The 20,766-nt window shown below is 39.0% G+C and overlaps 1 protein-coding gene across 5 annotated transcripts in view; it reads right to left on the reverse strand.

The window, feature by feature from the left end:
* Positions 1-20,766, reverse strand: part of kazn.L (kazrin, periplakin interacting protein L homeolog) — a 349,342-nt gene that overhangs the window by 224,775 nt on the left and 103,801 nt on the right. The gene's annotated exons all lie outside the window — the stretch shown is intronic.

Consider the following 20,766-nt stretch of genomic DNA (forward strand, 5'->3'; position numbering starts at 1 on the left):
TATTTGTGTTTTTTGAGTTTTTTAGCTTTTTATTCAGCAGCTCTCCAGTTTTCACTTTCAGCAAACTGATTGCTAGGGTTCAAATTACCCTAGCAACCATTCATCTATTTGAATAAGAGACTGAAACATGAATTGGAGAGGATCTCAACAGAAATACATGTAATAAAAACTAGTACAGGTATGGGACCTGTTATCCAGAATGCTGGGGACCTGGGGTTTTCCGGATAACGGATCTTTCCGTAATTTGGGTCTTCAGGCCTTAAATCTACTAGAAATTCATTGAAACATTAAATAAACCCAATAGGCTGGTTTTGCTTCCAATAAGGATTAATTACTGTATATCTTATTTGGGATCAAGTACAAGCTACTGTTTTATTATTACAGAGAAAAAGGAAATCATTTTAAAAAATTTGTCTATGGGAGACAGCCATTCCGTAATTCGGAGCTTTCTGGATATCGGGTTTCCAAATAAGGGAGCCTATACCTGTATAGGTATCTGTTATCCAGAATGCTTGGGACCTGAGGTTTTCTGGATAAAAGATCTTTCCATAATTTGGATCTTCATACCTTAAGTCTACTAGAAAATCATGTAAACATTAAATAAACCCAATAGGTCGGTTCTGTTTCCAATGATGATTAATTATATCTTAGTTTGGATCAAGTACAAGGTACTGTTTCAATATTACAGATAAAAGGGAAATAATTTTTATAAATTTGGATTTTTTTGGATAAAATAGAGTCTGTGGGAGACAGCATTTGAATAATTTGAAGCATTCTGGATAATGGGCTTCTGGATAAAGGATCAAATACCTGTAGTAACAATAAAATTGTAGCCTTACAGAGCAAATGTCAGTGACCCCCATTTGAAAGCTGGAAAGAGTCAGAAGACAAAGACTAATAATTCCAAATATATATAAAATAAATAAGGAAGGCCAATTGAAAAGTTGCTTAGAATGGACCATTCTATAACATACCAAAACTTAACTTAAAAGTTAACCATCAATTTCATGATAAACATAGATGAAAGGAAAGCACTTGGTTACGTTCTGGAGGAGACTCTCTTGTAGTTTTACAGCATGCGTATAATTGTATTGGGAGCCACAGTCGCTCTCTTGGGCCATTAGGATTACAGAAATGTTTTCACTGTCCATAGAACCTGTACTGATACATTTGCTTTATGCCTTCTGAAATGGAGTGGATTTCTGTTTGGATCAATAAATATTCAGCGATACAATAATTGAAGAGGGGGAAATGTTGTTCCATGCTACGTTGTACCAAAATAACATACTAGGAATTAAAAGTAACATTTACTAAACCATTTCAATTTCTGTGATCCACCAGGGAAACAATAAATAAGCCAACAGACTATTTTATTTAAACGGGTTGTTCACCTTTAAATTAACTTTTAGTATGATGTAGGGAGTGATATTCTGAGACAATTCACAATTGTTTTTCGTGTTTAATTCAACAGTTCTTCAGTTTGCAATTTCTGCAAACCTGTTGCTAGGGTCTGAATTACCCCAGCAACCATGCACTGAATAAGAGACTGGAATATGAATAGGAAAGGCCTGAATAGAAAGATGAGTAAAAAAAGAATCAATGACAATACATTTGTAGCCTTACAGAGTATTTGTTTTTTAGATGGGGTCAGTGACCCCCATTGAAACGCTGGGAAGTCAAAAGAAGAAAACTATTAAAAAGAAATAATGAAGGCCAATTCAAAAGTTGCTTAGCATTGGACATTTTATAAAATACTAAATGTTTACTTAAATGTGAACCACCCCTGTAATGACCCTGAAAATTTATTTCTGAAATGTTTTATGCCCATTGCCTGGTATTCTTTCTTAGCCATATTATCTGATTCGGCATTTGGAAGTGATGTGCTTGTAGCACTGGTGTACCGTTTGAGTATAACAGGCCACCTTGGAGCCACAGATCTTCTTGGGTTAAATAATGTTCAAATTCATTTTCAAATTAGGACACATTCAGAATTTTATCAGTGTTAAAAACACTTACCTGACCATAAGGCATATTTAATCTGCCAGTTCCTCGGAAATAATTTGCCTACTCTGAGCAGTCACATACCGTTCTTTTCTATTGGAGCATAGCTGCATTATAACATCGAATCAACTTGTTAAGTGCTTGAAAGAAATAGCAAAATACAAGTCTATGGGGACTTAACTAATTGATACCTATCACTTTCCAAGGAACTATAAATTAGTAGTAACGCAGAAAATGATTTGTTAATAATATAAAACCATTAGAGGTTTTTTTTTTTAAAGGAAGACATCGAGGAAGTGCTGAATGGAAAGTGATTGTAATTGTCTGCCCCTACGTCTATGGCTAAGGCATAGTGGAGGGGCAGACGATGTATGATTGACAGCTGAGACATTAAAACAAGTTTATAAGGATGTTTATTAAAAAAAAGAATTTGGGTTTCATGTTTAATTTGGAAAGGACTTTTACTATGCAGCTTTTTATGTCTGGGTGACAGGTCCCCTTTAACAAGCAGTTACAAGCAGTACAGAAAATAATCAATCTGTCTCTCAATCCTGAAGCAAAGTTTTATGGATGTATATAAAATGCTGCTAGAGCCAAGTTATCACTGCACCTCATTACAGAAACCAGGGATGCACCAAATCTACTATTTTAGGTATCGCCCAAATCCCGAATCCTTTTTGAACTGTTTGTCTGAATACCGAGCTGAATCCGAACCTTAATTTACATATGTAAATTAGTGGGAAAAAGGGAAAGAAATGCTTGCACAGCTCTCGGTTAAAAATGTTTTTGATTTTCTTGTTTGTGTGACAGTCATGTAATTTTTTAGATTCTGATTCAGTTAGGTCAGGTACTTGGATATGGCCGAATCCTGCTGAAAAACTGAATCCTGGATTCGATGCATCCCTAACAGAAATGTTTTGTTAAGCTTAATTTACATGTGTTACAGAATAGCTGTTACATTATGATACATTAGTTGCTGACAAAGCTGCTGCTTAGTATATTGGCTTAGCTTTATAGAACCTACATGAACAGGTTATTATTCTGGTTATTATTCTGATCACACTTTGCTAAAGTATTTCATATCAGGTCTCTTTTGGCTTAATTGGCTGAATTGAGCATCTCTAGGCTGGGTAGTGCTTTAGGGCTCCTTAAAAAGTACATTTTAATTCTGTATCCCCTTACCCTATTACTTCTGCTTCCATTCATTAAATTTTTGATCTCTTCTTACCAATTCATGACATTAATCTTCTGTGTCTCTCAATGCTCTTCCTGTATATGCTCCCCATAGCCAAACACCCTTGTGTTCAATCATAAAGCACTAAAAATTATTGCTGAAAGCTTGAAGAACTGGCCACTAAATACGGGTCCTGTGCATCAAGCGAGTCCTAAGTAGGTGCCTTGTTTACTGAAATGGTAGTCCAGCCCTGCATACAGGCAAATGGCAAGACAAATGCAGGAACAGACCAAGACCAGAAAATTTGAGCAGATGTTGTAGCATCCAGCAACACAGAACCTATTCAAAGCAATTCTGGAATAAAAAGGAATTTGCCATCAAAATTGTGCCCATAGCAGCTCAATGATGTCATGACACATCCTCCACAATGCCATGATATCACAACACTATAGATTCAATGACTCAATTATATGAATGCCATGCTGCCCTATACATGCTAATGTAGAAGGGGACTAGAGGACTCAATCATAGATTACAACATAGATTCCATCATTTTGGGCAAAAATTGATGCTTCACAAACGTCTTTGCAAAAACTGAATACTGAACCGATCCTCAACCCTAATTAGTATATTCAAATTTGAGAAACATCGCAAGCATGGAATAATCTGAAAAAAATACCAGTTAATGAGTGATTCAAAGCCAAAAGACCTTAGGAGTTTTCATTTGGTTTGGCTTAGCTCTAAAAATTCTTGTAAGGAAAAAGAAAAACCAAGGCAAGCCAACTGTTGAATATATGAATCACAAATCCAATTGTCTATATATACTTTATTATACTTTATTTATTAAATTTACTGAAAATAAATCAGCTACTGCTGACAGTGGTACACTTACTCTAATGGCAAATAAGAGAAGGAGTTGTAGGCTGGTAGAGTTTAATACAGAGACAAACATGGCTGGATATGTTACAGAGATGCACTGCCCATACACAAGCAGCTCTTCTACTTCACCGCTTGTGTCATATTCATGGTCACAGCTCATGGGTGCAGTTGAAGTCAGAGCTTGGGTTGAAATAAACATTAGCATAACTACTTACTGTTAAGGTGGCCATACACTGGGAGATCCGCTCGCTTGGCAATGTCACCAAACAAGCAGATCTCTCCCCGATTAATTGTATCTTATTTGGGATCAAGTACAAGCTACTGTTTTATTATAGAGAAAAGGGAAATAATTTGGATTATTTGATTATAATGGAGTCTATAGGAGACAGCCTTTCCGTAATTCTAAACTTTCTGGATAACGGGTTTCCGGATAACGGATCCCATGCCTGTACAATTCAGTAATATTCTGTTCTGCATTAAATATATTTCAATGATTAGAACTTTTTATCTCTTCTTCTTCCTCTGTGATGTCATCCCCCCTAATCACTCTGTGCTTGCTCTCGCTTAATCATTTACAAGAACTGTAATATCCCTGTCCATGTCCAGAGCCAGCAGCTACTATGATTTATTAGGTAGGAACTCAACATTTTAAATGAGATAAGAGTGGATGTTGCAGGAGGTGTCAAAGGGTAGATTCTTTGAAAATTTAGCACTTAATGTTTTTTTAATACACATGTAAATTGTGCCAATTACTGCACTTTATACACTGTACTTCTATTAAATGCTGATGTTTGAATTTTGATGACACACAGAGGTGTGAATCAAATGTTTATCTATCTTTCATCCATGTTATTTGCACCATAAACTATTCAGTTATGCAGAATATTATTAGGTGTAAGGTTCTGCTGATTATATCTGCAGTGCCAGAATTAAATGTATTTACCCCACTAACCTTGTCAGCTTCCTGTATGAAAGGAAGAATACAGTTAGGGGCCTATTTATCATGCTGTGTAAAACATTGGAGAAAAACATTACTGGTGATGCTGCCCATCGCAACCAATAAGCAATTCGATTTCAACAATTACCTAAAAGTTAGAAAAACAAAAACAAAGATCTGACTGGTTGCTATGGGCAAAATCACTGGTGTTGATTTTCTCCAATGTTTTACATAGCATGATAAATAGCACCTAAGGGGGTTATTTACTAGACTCTGAATGCCAAAATCACGAAAAATTTGTGATTTTTTATATAAAATCAAACTTTTAAAAAATCATAAATTTTTCGGAATTTATTAAACCCAGAGGATGGAAAAATCTGAATCTGAAAATCCGGCATCTCAGACCTGTTGAGGTTGCATATAAGTCAATGGGAGAAGTCCCAATGATTTTTTGATGTGCGCTGGGTTTCGTGCAATACCCCGAAGTTTTCTGAGTTTTGTGAAAATTGTGTAAATTGAAAAATTTCTGTAAAATGTAACAATAAATAAGCGTAAAAAACCGGAGCGGATTTGATCGGAGTTGTAGCAAAACAGATTAGTTTCCCAGAAGTGGTCTCTGCATTAGTAAGGCTTGTGTGTTCTTTGAACAGTGAGGATTGACATGAGCAGTTGTATGGCCCCAAAACTTGATTTAGTGCATGATGCGTAGTGATGGGCGAATTTATTCGCCAAGCGCGAATTCGCGGTGAATTTGCGCGATTCGCCGCCAGGGAATAAATTAGCGAAACGCCCGTGAAAATTGGCGGCCAAAAAAAATGGGCGCCGGCGTCAAAAACGGGCGCCGTCGTTACAAACGAGAATTTTTTGCCGTTTCGTGAATTACGCGTGAAATTTGCGAATTTTTCGGTGAAACGGCGCAAATTTGCCCATCACTAATGATGTGACATATTAGACTGAGAACTATCAGTAAGTAAACCTTAGGGTAAATACAAATCCCCTCACACAGAAAGGAAGAAATACTTTTTCATATGAATCTAGGGCTACTCAGCCACTTCTATTACAAATTGTGGGAAGGCCATCTCCCATAGATTCTATTTTAATCATGTAATTCTATTTTTAAAAATGATTTCCTTCTTCTCTGTAACAATAAAACAGTACCATGTACTTGATGGTAACTAAGCTGTATGAATCCATATTGGAGACAAAACAATCTATTGGGTTTATTTCATGTTTAGATGGTTTTTAGTAGGCTAAAGCTATGGTGATCCAAATTATGGACAAAATCTGGAAAATCTGGTCCCAAGCATTCCGGATAATACAACCCATATCTGTATTTATACAGAACATCTAAAATAGTAGATATGTAGAGATGTCTTAGCCATGAAAAGTATATGTGAATTTGCACAGCATTGAAAATCACTATATTTTTAGATACTGTCACTTGAAGAGTGGAATATATATGATGTTATAGATTTATTATATCTCTATATATAGGGAATGGGGTTGACCAACCAATGTGGAAGGTACAGTACCTGTAGGCTGAGTCAGATACAAGCTAGAGAAAACAAACCAAAAGGGAATAACTATCCATAAGATAACCACAAAAGAAAAGTGTAGTAGCCCTTTAACAACAGAACTCTTCTTGAATTTGCAAAACGGTTCAGTTCATTTATGCTCACAAAATGAGGACTTAATAACCATCTGTACATGTGAAACTGCTGTTACTCAAAAAAATGACTTCATTGTGTATATGGATAAGAAATTGCTTTGTTTGCACTTAATGAAGTGTGTTGTGATAAGATGTTATCTTATATATGACATTATATATATATTTTGCATCAGTACAAAAACTGTTGACGGAATATATTGTTTCTATCCATCAATCAGATCTTCTCACTTGTCAATAAAGGTTTGGTAGAAGTATATTATTTGCTGGCATCCTTTCCCGCAGCATGTCTCATGCATTACTCCAGATACGTTCCACCAAGACAGCTTCCTATATATATATATATATATATATATATATATATATATATATATATATATATATATATATATATATATATATATATATATATATATATATATATATATGCACAAGCACATGGGAAAGTGGTGAACTCAAGGAATAACTGAAGCTGAGCGAGCTTTTAGGAAGACATAAAACATTCTAAAGCTGCCTTACCCATAACTACCCCAGTGTTCGTGAGAATTGGCTCCAAAACACATCATCAATGATTTCATTTATATATATATATATATATATATATATATATATATATATAATAGGGTTGCAAAAATCCTGCATCAGTTTGATGAATCCCCATCATGCATCTAAAACAAGTTTACCAAGAATTGTGGGTATACAGAGGCTGGAAAACCAGATAAAGAGAGAGCCTGACTTGTAGTCATAAATGTAATGTAACTGCTTGCGTTCTAATGAAGGGCCCTGAAATATTGCTATAAATAACATATTATGTCTTTTGGCTTTTTAAAATTCAAGATTCACAGTTTTATTGTCACGTGCATAGAGTACATTGTACACAGTACAATGACATTTTTAATTCAGCCTTTTTCACATACTAGACAATTAACACACAACATTACAATGATAAAATAAGGTTACAATAAAGTTCTGTTTACTCTAGTTATATACAATTAATGTGCATAAAATCTGTCTTCTTCTAAATACAGTAAGTTACAATAAGTCTAGATAACATGTACTATTATCAAAATGACCATAACCATAAAGAGTGTAAAATGCAGTTTAACAGTCTTTAGCAATATTGCACACAAGTGTGATGAAACCACAGCTGAACATACTGTATACTGCACATTATATTGCATTTGTATGAACATTTATTATTGCACATTGTAAACAGTCTCTACATACCCTATGTTACATTGGTGTGTGTTATACAATCTGACAGTACAAGGGTAAAAGCTGTCCCTGAATCTAGCAGTGTGTGTGCAGATTGACCTGAGTCTCATGTAGGGTTGCCACCTGGCCGGTAAAAATGATGGCTGAACCGTTTTCACCACTCTTTGCAGGGCTTTCTTTTCTTATGCGGATCAGATGCCTACCAGGACATAAAACAGCCTGTGAGGACTCCACAGTGCCCCTGTAGAAACTGGTGAGGACTGTGGCAGATATCCAGGATTTTCTCAGATACCAGAGAAAGTGAAGCATTGGTGAGCCTTGTTGATGAAAGCTGCTGTGTGCTCTGTTCAATTGAGGATATCACTGAGGGTGACCCGAGGAACCTGAAGTTGCTGACCCTCTTCACAGTGTCCCCTCCAATTTAGATGGGAGCATGAGATGCATCATGTTTCCTGAGATCTGTAACCAGTTCTTTAGTTTTGCTGACATTGAGAGAGAGGTTATTCTCCTGACACAACTCTGCTATGAGTTTCTCTTTCTCACTGAAGCCATCTCATCATTGTTGGTGATTAGGCCCACAATAGTGGTGTAATCAGTGAACTTAATGATGGTATTAGAGCTGTGTCTGGACACATAGTCATGTGTGAAGAAGGAGTACAGCAGCAGGCTCAGGATGCTTCCCTGCAGAGTGCTGGTTGAGGATCAAGGCAAAGGAAGTGACTTGTCCGGCAGGTGAGTCAGGGTGGTGTGAATTATGTGTGGATCAATTGTTGCAATATGCACATTGCAGGGGGTCCAAACTGTCTGAAACAGAGTCATTAATGTGTCTTACCATTAGACTCTTAAAGCACTTCATTGCGACTGGGGTTAGTGCTACAGGGCGATAGTCATTAAGGCAGGTCACTTTGTTTTTCTTGGGGACAGGAACAATGGTGGTATTTTTGAAGCAGACCGAAACAGTTGAGCTCTGCAAAGAGGCGTTAAAGGAGAAGGAAAGTCTTTTTGCACTTGGGGGTGCCAAATGTTAGGCACTTGAAGTAACTTCTATTTACTTACCTGTAAATACAGGTGTGTAATTCACATTTATGCTATTTCAACCAAAACCTTACAATCCTTGAGTTGAGTTGATTATTTACATGAAAAATATCAGTGCAGAGAAAGTGTCAGGCTTACCGGTGTGATCCAGGCGGAGAAGGAGCTGGAGCTGAAGATTTCGAACTCACAAGCGCCTCACACAACCACTACCCACCTGGGATGGAACAGGGAGCAGGGTTGTGGAGAGTAGCCAATGAGACTATCAAACGCGGTACAGAGGATAAGGCAAGGTCGTAGTCAGGAAGTCCGAGGTCAAGGCAGGCAGCGAGGTTCGTAACGGTAAGACAGGCTGAAGAGTCGAGGCAGGCAGCAGAAAGCGTAGTCCAGGTTCAGGCAGGGTCACAACAGGAAATTCAAGTAGTAAGAGATGCTAGGGTTTCAGTAATTAACCTAATAACCAGGCAATGCATGTAAGTCTGGATCTGGTTTAAATGCATATCTTTTGGCGCCAAACTAGCGTCCTCACGCTGACGTCGCAGAACTGACGCCAGCACGTCCGTCACAGGCGTTTCCGCCTACGTCCCTGCGCCCGCGACCGTCGCCGTCGCCACCGCGTCAGCGACCGTCGCCGGCGTCCTGCGCCGAACAGGACGCATGCGTACGTTCTTACATTGCCCCCCATCAAGGAGCGGCCTCAGGATGCGACAACCAGCAGGCTTACCAGGATAGGTTCCATGAAATCTGTCCAACAACTCAGGAGCGTGGATGTTGGATGCCGGTTCCCAAGAATTTTCTTCCGGACCATAACCCTTCCACCTCACCAGGTACTGGAGCCGTTTGCCTCTTAATCTAGAATCCAGAATCTCTTCCACCTCAAATTCCTCTTGACCGTCAACCACCACGGGAAGCGGTGGAGGAGCCGAACGCCCAGGAAATCGGAACATCGAGACCGGTTTTAAAAGAGCAGCATGAAATACAGGATGTATTTTCCAGGATGCTGGAAGTTTAAGCTGGAAGGCCACAGGATTGACTTGGCGGATGATAGAAAAAGGACCCAGGAAACGTTGACCCAACTTCCTACTGGGACAAGAAAGCTTAAGGTTAACAGTTGATAACCACACACGGTCACCCACCTTGAACTCTGGGTCGCCTCTCCGCCTCCGATCAGCGTAAGTCTTGAAATTTTGTTGCGCCTTCCTCATGTTTTCTTGGAGCCTTTGAAAATTATTCGATAGAAAAGTTAATCTGTCCTTGACAGCGGGAACTAAAATATCAGAAATAATGGCAGAGGGAAAAGTTACTGGATGAAGACCATAATTTGCGAAAAAAGGGGACTGATTAATTGATGAGTGATGGGAATTATTATAAGCAAACTCCGCAAAAGGAAGAAGATTGACCCAATCGTCTTGGAGGTAAGAAGAATAACACCTCAGGTATTGCTCGAGAGTTTGATTAGTTCGCTCGGTCTGGCCATTGGACTGAGGATGAAACGCAGAGGAAAGAGACACCGAAATCTTGAGTGCTTTTCACAATGTTTTCCAGAACTGTGATGTAAATTGTGGTCCCCGATCCGACACTACTTCATCTGGAAGGCCATGGAGTCTTACCACTTCTTTAATGAAGGTATCGGCAGTCTCGGAGGCGGAAGGAAGTTTTGGTAGAGATTTAAAATGTGCCATCTTGGTTAAACGATCAACAAAGACAGCAATGGTGGAACAATCACAGGACAGTGGTAAATCGGAAATGAAGTCCAAAGAAACTGATCCCCATGGACGGGAAGGCACTGGCAGAGGTTGAAGAAGACCAATAGGCCTAGAGTGAGAGTCCTTAGATCTAGAACAAATTTCACATGAAGCAACAAATTTAAAACAGTCCTTAGCCATCCCAGGCCACCAAAATAATCTCTTGGCCAAGACAATAGTTTTCTTTATACCTGGATGACCTGCCAATTTAGAATCATGACTATTTTTAAGAACCTCCAAACGCATTGATTCTGGGACAAAAATTTTGCCTTGATGAAAAAGAAGACCTTCCTTAGGCAGTAACGATGGTTCAGAAATGTTTAAAGAAGCGTCTTTAATTCTATCCACCAGGGTTGATTGAAGCAGAAGAAAGTTATTAGAATTTAGAATTGTCTCAGGGGCCAAGGAAACCTCGTTTTCAGAAGAAAACATTCGAGATAAAGCATCTGCTTTAACGTTTTTTGATCCAGGTCGGTAAGTAAGATGAAAATTGAATCTCATGAAAAATAACGCCCATCTTGCTTGTCTGGGTCTAAGCCGTTTAGCTGAACGTAAATATTCCAGATTACTGTGATCAGTAAAAATGAGAATCGGATGTTTAGACCCTTCGAGGAGGTACCTCCATTCTTCAAGTGCCAGCTTGATAGCGAGTAATTCACGGTCAGCCACATTGTAATTGCACTCACTCTTGGCCAGTTTACGAGAAAAGAAGGCAACAGGATGAAGATCCTCTTGAAACCCAGTTCTCTGAGACAACACAGCACCCACCGCAAGTTCTGAAGCATCTACCTCCAGAATGAAAGGAAGGGAAACGTCAGGATGGTGAAGAATTGGACCTGAAGTGAAGAGTGTCTTCAATTTCTCGAAAGCCTCCTGAGCCCGAGGAGACCAAACAAACTTTTGATTATTGCGCGTCAGTTCAGTGATTGGAAGGATGACTTGAGAATTTTTTTTTATAAATTTTCTATAAAAATTTGCAAAGCCGATAAAACGTTGAACGGCCTTTTTAGAAGACGGAATCGGCCAATTAAGAATTGCAGAAATCTTCCTTGAGTCCAGCTGGATACCCTGAGGAGAAATACAGAACCCCAAAAAATCTACAGATGATTGTTCAAACAGACATTTCTCAACTTTAGCATATAGCTGATGAGTGCGTAGGCGGGCCAGAACCTTCTTCACATGAACTCTGTGTTCTTCCAAAGAATTAGAAAAAACAAGAATATCATCTAAATAAATGATGACAAATATATCGAGGAAGTCTCTGAAGACGTCGTTAACAAAATGTTGAAAAGTTGCAGGAGCGTTGCAGAGACCAAAGGGCATGACCAGGTATTCGAAATGCCCGTAACGAGTACGAAAGGCTGTCTTCCATTCATCGCCCTCTCTTATTCTGACCAAATTGTAAGCGCCCCGAAGATCCAATTTAGAAAAGATCTTAGCCTCCGCCAATCGTTGAAATAATTCGGGAATGAGAGGAAGTGGGTAACGATTCTTAACTGTGATCTTGTTCAAATCCCGGTAGTCTATACACGGCCTTAATGAATGATCTTTCTTCTCGACAAAGAAAATCCCAGCTCCTGCTGGAGAAGAAGACTGTCTAATGAACCCTTTAGCCAAATTTTCGTCTAAATAAGAACGAAGTTCCATAAGTTCTGACTCAGATAAAGGGTAAACTCGACCAAACGGAATCTGGGCCCCAGGAAGAAGATTAATAGGGCAATCATAAATGCGATGAGGGGGTAACTTGTCAGCCCCTTTCTTATTGAAAACGTCCAAAAACTCCCAATAAGCCTGAGGAAGAAGTTCATGAATTTCCGAAGTAGGGGATAAAAAACAGACCTTTTTTGAAGAAGAAATACAACGAGAAGAGCAGAAATTTGAAAGAAATTTCACTTCACCGGTAGCCCAATTGATGGATGGGTTGTGCTTCTGTAACCAAGGTAAACCCAGAATAACGGGAAATAAAGGAGAAGAAACCACATCAAAGTTCATCATTTCAGCATGCCCTTTATTCAGCAAAACAAAAAGAGAGACGGTCTCTTGTACCACAGGGCCTGAGGTAATCAGAGACCCGTCAGCCACCCGGAGAGCTACGGGATTCTTCTTAGCTTGGAGCGGAATCTGGAACCGTAGTGCTACTCTATTGTCCAGAAAGCATCCGCTGGCCCCAGAGTCAAGGATTGCTTGGAGTTCTACCTGTTGGTCTCCCCACTGTAAAGACAAAGAGACTGTCAGGAGAGGCACAGGAACATGGCAGGGGGTAAAGTCTTTTTCGAGCAACTTCTTACCCGCTGGACGGACCGAACAACCCCGAAGCAGATGGCCTGCTTGACCACAGTAAAGACAGAGATTCAGTCTGCGGCGTCTGATGCGTTCCTCCGGAGATAAAGCAGATTTAATAGCACCAATCTGCATAGGCTCTGGGGCTGTAGCGAAGACAGGTGGAGGCATGGCTGAAGGAAAGGTGGACGGCATCCGAACCGGAGGAGGAGCAGATGGTAACATCCAGGTCTGAGGTGAAAGACCTGCTTTCTCCGCCTTTTCTTCCTCTCTACGCTCTCGGAGCCTCTGATCAAGTTGAATGGCGAGGAGGGTGAGGTCTTCCAAACTGTCTGGAATGCCAGTACGGGCCAATTCGTTCTTTAGCTCAGAGGAAAGTCCGAAGCGGTATTGGTTTTTTAGTGCGGCAGGGTTCCATTCTGTGTCGTCTGCCCACTGCCGGAACTCCAACGTATAGTCCTCAGCAGGACGGACCCCTTGCTTCAGGGCACGTAAGGCAGCCTCAGCAGTAGCGACTCTGTGGGGATCATCGAAAATGACCGCCATTGCATCAAAAAAGGAATCCACCGAAGCCAAGACTGGACTGTGGGGGTCCATGAGACGAAAGGCCCAGGTCTGTGGTTCTCCCGTGAGAAAAGAGATGATAACCCCGACCCGGGTTTGCTCAGTAGGATAGGTGTGGGGCTTTAAGGAGAACAGCAGCTTGCAGTTGCTCCTGAAATTCCGAAACAGCTTCCGGTCTCCGGCAAACTTCTCTGGGAAAGCCACCTTGGGTTCAGAGATTTCCGAAGTGATAACTTGAACCTCTGTTGGCGCAGGAGGAGTGGCAGCAGAAGTGGAAGGGAGAGCCGCTGGCGGATGAGATCTGATATGCTCCTGTAACTGAGCATATCCACTTTGCAGCTCCCGGACCGCTTGCGTCAGAGAGGACAGCTGCTGGGTTAAGACAGCAAACGGAGAGGCCCCTTCAGCTGGATCAATTTTTGGCCTGGTTATACTGTCAGGCTTACCGGTGTGATCCAGGCGGAGAAGGAGCTGGAGCTGAAGATTTCGAACTCACAAGCGCCTCACACAACCACTACCCACCTGGGATGGAACAGGGAGCAGGGTTGTGGAGAGTAGCCAATGAGACTATCAAACGCGGTACAGAGGATAAGGCAAGGTCGTAGTCAGGAAGTCCGAGGTCAAGGCAGGCAGCGAGGTTCGTAACGGTAAGACAGGCTGAAGAGTCGAGGCAGGCAGCAGAAAGCGTAGTCCAGGTTCAGGCAGGGTCACAACAGGAAATTCAAGTAGTAAGAGATGCTAGGGTTTCAGTAATTAACCTAATAACCAGGCAATGCATGTAAGTCTGGATCTGGTTTAAATGCATATCTTTTGGCGCCAAACTAGCGTCCTCACGCTGACGTCGCGGAACTGACGCCAGCACGTCCGTCACAGGCGTTTCCGCCTACGTCCCTGCGCCCGCGGCCGTCGCCACCGCGTCAGCGACCGTCGCCGGCGTCCGCGTCACGTGCCGGCGCGCATTACCGCGCCCGCGCCTGCGCCGAACAGGACGCATGCGTACGTTCTTACAGAAAGAGTGGGAGGAAAGTATGCAGCAATAGTTATTGCCAAGAATATAAATGTGCCCAGAGGTACAACTACAGGAGTTTCAGGAAATTGTGACAATTCCACGGCATTAGATGGCCTATGGGCACAAAGAGTTAAAGGAACAGTAACATCAAAAAATAAAAGTGTTTTAAAGTAGTAAAAATAATGCAGTGTTGCCCTGCACTGGTAAAACTGTTGTGTTTGCTTCAGAAACATTACTATCGTTTATATAAATAAGCTGCTATGTAGCAATGAGGGCAGCCATTCAAAGGAGAAAAGGACCAGGTTACAAAGCAGATAGCAGATAAGCTCTGTAGAACAATAATGGTGTTATCTGTTATCCACTATTCAAACTGTGTCATATTGCATGCATTTTTTCAATTTTTTGCCATTGCTACACAGATCAGTTTACCAGTGCAGGGCAACAGTACATGATATATTCATTACTTTAAAACACTTTAATTTTTTGGTGTAACTGTTCCTTTAAAGAACCAAGAACCAATGCATACTGTAATTTGAGGAATATGGATGAACGGAGGGTGTGAGATTAAGAAATTAGTTATAACTGCAGGTTTGGGTTTTAAGAGGAGACAACAAAGGGACCCTGGTCCATATTTTGGAAATTGTTCTATGTGAAGATTGGACTTTAGTAACCATTCCATGTGAATGAAACAATCAATATTATTTCAGCATAACAACCCAGATAAGTGAAGAAATAAACGCTGAAATTGATTTTAGATAAATGTAAATCGATACAACACTAAAACTATACACAAAATCATAGTACGGAAGGAGAATTCTACTGTAGCTGATAGATTGACCAATGTCAGTGGTCAGAAATTAAAAAAATTATGTTTAAATGTTTTTAAATTATGTTTAAAAACAAGACTGAATACAATATAGAGTAAACGGGTGTATGTTCCATATACAATGGCTTTACTGCAGTAGAGTCAAGATCATATTTGCAGGTGTGAAGAGGCTGAAAAGGAAATTGGGTTTCAGATTTAGCTACCGGAAGTTCCTTTTATAGATTGAGTGACAAAGCTTTAACATTTAGGGCAAGGGTAGTTATTTTGGCAGATACACCTTCCATAAAGAATGGATTATCCTTTATTCTTTTTTTAAAAGAACTGTTTATTCTGATGTGAGAGAAAATGAAACACAGGTAGAATGTTGATCCGGGAATAAATGTTTTCCCAGAGCCTGAACATATTTTCCCATCTGTGAGGCAAAATTAATAATAGCTTCAATAGCCATGTATTAATATGTTGCTATGTTACCGTGCAACTGTTCTACGGCTTAAAATAAAGAGTGGGCTGAAAGCAGTGCAACCTTTTTTCATTTAGGTTAGAGATATCAATTCACTGCCAATATTCATTCTGCTAAGTACAGTATGCAAATATTGAACTAATTGGCAACATGCAGAGCACAAAGTGGGATTGATCCCAAACAGAAACACTCTCAGAAAAGTAAAATTTACAAATAAAAATACAGATTTATAAAGGGATAGCATCTTTTTCCCTTTAAAAAAAAAAGAAATAAAAAAGATCAAGACGACAAGTGCAAGGAAAAGTTACTGATTGAAAAAGGAATTAATAATGGCTTAACTAGATATTCAAGTAAACATTTGCAGCAAGGAGGGACCTCAATTAACAGGAAGGCTAAACTACAGCAAGTGTCATTGACAAACAAAATTAATAGCATTAATAGCACGTTCACACTGAGTAGTTTGACACAAAGCTTAAGTAGCAAACATGCCCTGTTTATATAAAGGTTATAGCTTCTATTTATTTTCGCAGATACACAGTAAAGCAAAGTATGAAGATATGACTGTAACAGTAAAACAGTACCGTGCATTTGATCCAAACGAATATATAATTAATCCTCATTGGAAGCAAAACCAGCCTATTGGGTTTTTCATTTTTAGATGATTTTTTAGTCCCAAGCATTCTGGATAACAGGTTCCATACCTGTACTGTGTGAAATATTGGCTTAGCAGTACAGCAGACAAGCAGCAAATCAATGCAGAGTGCTAACCCTGTGTTTATTGTGTTAACATTTTTGGGCAATCTCCCCATACTAATTATCCCTGTTGAAATAAGAGTTCCTTTACAGCTCAGTATAAGAATTAGAATTTATATATAGGCACCTGTAGGCATACCTCCCAACATTTTGGAAATAGAAAGAGGGTTATTTACTAAGCTCCGAATGCCCGAAATTTCCCGGAATCCGAAAAAATTCGAGATTTTTTGTGTTATAATAGGCTTAAAAAAAATAGCGAATTTTTCGGAATTTATTAAACCCCGAGGGCTAAAAAGCCCGAATATAAAACCACGGCATCTCAAACCTGTCGAGGTTGCATAAAAGTCAATGGGAACAGTCCCATTGATTTTTGGTTGTGTCGGGGGTTTCGGGCAATTTCACGATGTTTTCGGAGCTTGGTAAGTGGTAAGTGAAATACAGCCATGATTCCCTTACAACATAATAAACCATATCAAATGTAAATATGGGATCCGTTATCCCTAATCCAGAAAGCTCCAAATTATGGGAAGACCTTCTCCCATAGACTCAATTTAAATCAAATAATGCAAATTTTAAAAAATGCTTTTATTTTTGTCTGTAGTAATAACACAGCAACTTGTACTTGATCCTAACTAAAATATAATTAATCCTTATTGGAAGCAAAACAATCCTGTTGGCTTTAATTCGTTTAAATTCCTATTTTTAGCAGATTTAAGGCATGGTGATCCAAATTATGGAAAGATCCCTCATCCAGAAAACCCCTGGATAACAAGTCCCATGCCTATTGGTTTTCAGGCCTTAGCGATGACAACACATTTGTACGTTTACCCCACAACACTCTTTGAGGTATTCCAATGTTATTGGCAAAAAGTAGGCATGGAGAAAGAGCGTGTACCTAATTGCTGGGGGGCAGTATGTGATGTTGTTTTCTGTCTCTATTTACATTATCGGTAAAAAAGCAAAATAGGTCAACTTGTAAATGAAATTCTTTGCATGCTGGGGCAATTTATTGGTTCCTATATTCTACAAAATCACTTGCAATATGCTTTGTCCTGTGACTAGGAATGTCCCCACTGTTCAATAATTGTATTATGGCCTAGAATAGTGCTGTTTACCATTTTAGTCCTTTCTATGTGTCCCATAAAAGCTCTGCACCAAACAACATTATTTTCCTTCTGCTTGCTTCCCTTTCTATTTAGTACAGATAATGGAAAAAAGAATGAACATTATATTTCCTCTTTACTCTATTTGCTTCGACCAATTTACTTAATCAAGCCTAGCATAGCAAAAAGAAAGTGGATGTATTTATCTTGAGTTACTGCTTACAGAAGCTTTTAAAATGGTTAAAAAGCATTAATTTAATGGCAAACAATCCACTGTATTCCCACTGTATCTCTGCTCTATTTCTCAGTCCACTGCAGTATAATGGAGGTGGGTCCTTGCAGAGGCTGAAGGATAAAACCAGCAATTTAACTTAATTTACATAAAGCTGTGCTTTTTCATTTCTGCCAGACACAAGTGACCCCTATTTATAATGCAGAAATAGAAGCCTGCAGATGCTGGAAAATGAAGATATTAAATATTGTATTTTTTTTCTCTCCTGTGCTTGCAATGGACATTATGGGAATAAGGGACAGAGAAACGCTGCATATATTTACTAAGAACATTTAACATTATATTTGACTGCATTTAAGAAAAGTATTTTTAAAGTTTAAAAATTAAAATGCATGCTTTCTTAACAATTGAAGGTGGCTCCTTTGATATTTTTTCTTTTAAAGAAGATTTTCTACAAGTTAACAAAACAGAAATGTGACTTTTGTTCTTGTACATCAATGACATCATGGATATTGTACCTTGATAAATTACAAGGATATTAGAAGTCATTGAGGATTTTTGTTAACATTTCAAATCCATGCAATATGGCTTCTCATATCGTGCTGAATTTAAGGTAGGGTTATATATATATATATATATATATATATATATATATATATATATATATATATATATATATATATATATATATATATATATATATAATATATATATATATATTTATATATATTATATATATATATATATATATATATAGATATATAGATATATAGATATATATATAAATAAATGAGAACCAGAATATATCAAAAAAATGAATACAAAGAAGTTTATGGAACTCTTAAGCAGACTAGGGGCTATCAAAATCCCTTCAAGGCACGTGGCCGTCCAGTTGGACAATCTTGCTAGGCTATCTACACATAGAAACTATTAAGTTAAAAAGTGATATTCATCAAGGTCATCTCTTCTAAAGGTACTCCTGAAATGACTCTCGAGAAAGACAAAGTAAATCAAAGAAAATTTTAAGAAATGCTAAATTATTGTCATAATAGTGCACTGCATCATCTGGACAAGTTAAAAAAAAAACGGCTTAATTTTCTAATAACTATCAATGCTCTATTTATGTAGATTAACATCCAAAGGCAACCCTGTCTAGTCACTTTGGGTCATCATCGTACTATAATCTAATGGAAAAAACATCTTCATGGTTGTTCCATTTAATAATATAATTTACACCCCCACAAACTGTAGCATCTTCTGCAATTATATAGTTTAATAGGAGGAACAATTACTAATAAATCAGAATGGAGAAGCACTAAAAACTGAAGTAAAATAATTATACACCACCAGCGGGGAAACTACTCTGCACCAGATCCCCCATCCCTGCAAAAAAGATTTCGGAGAAGCCCAGTGTGCACAGCAAAACCAGGGAGACCCATTTCCCCATCTCCCCAGGATAGTTAATGCCTCCCACTCAGAGTTGGGTCATTGGTACTTGCCAGCTTGTGTCAGGCATGAAAATGTATATTTTTTGGTAAGGCTAGCCACCAGTCTGAGCTGGGAAGGCAGCTGACATTTTTCTGGTAAATTCTAGTTTACTACTTGCTTTATCCAGCAATGCATACTAAAGTTAAACTCTTCCTCTTCCACTATCAGTGTTGTCAGCAGTCTGGCATGGCCCTAGCTCTATCTGGTCTGCCTATGCTGTTTCTGGCACTCTGACAAACATTAGGGGCCATTTAATTACCACAAATGCAGTGCGGAAAGTGTAATTTTAAAGATGCAGCATGCGTTCCCATAATTCCAGTATTATTGTGTCTGCAAGGGGGAGATGACTCAATCTGACTCAATTGTTTCACATGCGTCATAACTCATGCACTGGTGTGTGCACTTCAAATTGAATCAGAAGCACAGGGTGACATCACTAATTTCTGGGAGACGCTACTTGCACTTTGGAGAGGGTGGTAGGTTCAAGTTTCCAATATGTCAATGGACATACTTTTGACATAATTTTTAACAGGAGGTGGGATAAATGCAGCAGCACCCAGTGCAACTATACAAAAGTTAAAGATGTTGTTATAAATGCACACACTGTGACAAGCTGTGCTTGGCCACAACTGCACTTGTGGTAAGTAAATTACCCCTGCCGTGGCTGTATCACTTGATGCTTTCATGAACACCTTGTTCAAGTGAATAGTAGCAGTCCAATCTACCCTCTTTGACTTTTTCCTGCTACATTTTTTTCAACCTGCCCACTCAACCAAATTTTGCCCACTTTGTCCCTGTCCTAGTTCTTTAGACCCTTCCCAGTATCCTCTGCAGTATTGTTCCCAAGATCTCTGCATAATATTCATATATTGGGTCTCTGCTGTGCCTGCAAGAAGAACTCATCCTTTACACTCACCTTAACGTTCCTGACACAGGTTTACAAATGATTTGCCTTTGTCAAACTGATTCAAATTACTATAGAGTCAGTGAGTCAGGAACACTTTATCCTCCCTATTTCCCTGCTAAATTGTGTTTAATACATGGTACTACCCATACTTGCATGCATATATTTAGGGTCTCTCTCAGTGCAGAACATAAGAAAAAGTAGAGCTATTTACAGTTTCTTTCGATTGGGCATACTCTTAGCAAATCTATGGAGAATGTATGAGGTGCTAATGAATGTTCTAGCCAACCTGCCAAAGACACAGTGTTGCGTGCTGAGCTAGAAACACCGTCCTATATAGAGGTTTGAGGGAAGGAATCAAAAGGGAAAATAAATAAATATAAATAAATAAATAAATATTCAATTTGAAATTTCCCTAGATAGGGAAAATACAAATTAAAGTATTATGGGCATTTAATGGGTGGAATTAAATAACAGTTCCTTATATTAGCAGGAAAT

Source organism: Xenopus laevis, chromosome 7L (genome assembly GCF_017654675.1).
Source record: "Xenopus laevis strain J_2021 chromosome 7L, Xenopus_laevis_v10.1, whole genome shotgun sequence".
Classification (NCBI taxonomy): Eukaryota; Metazoa; Chordata; class Amphibia; order Anura; family Pipidae; genus Xenopus; species Xenopus laevis.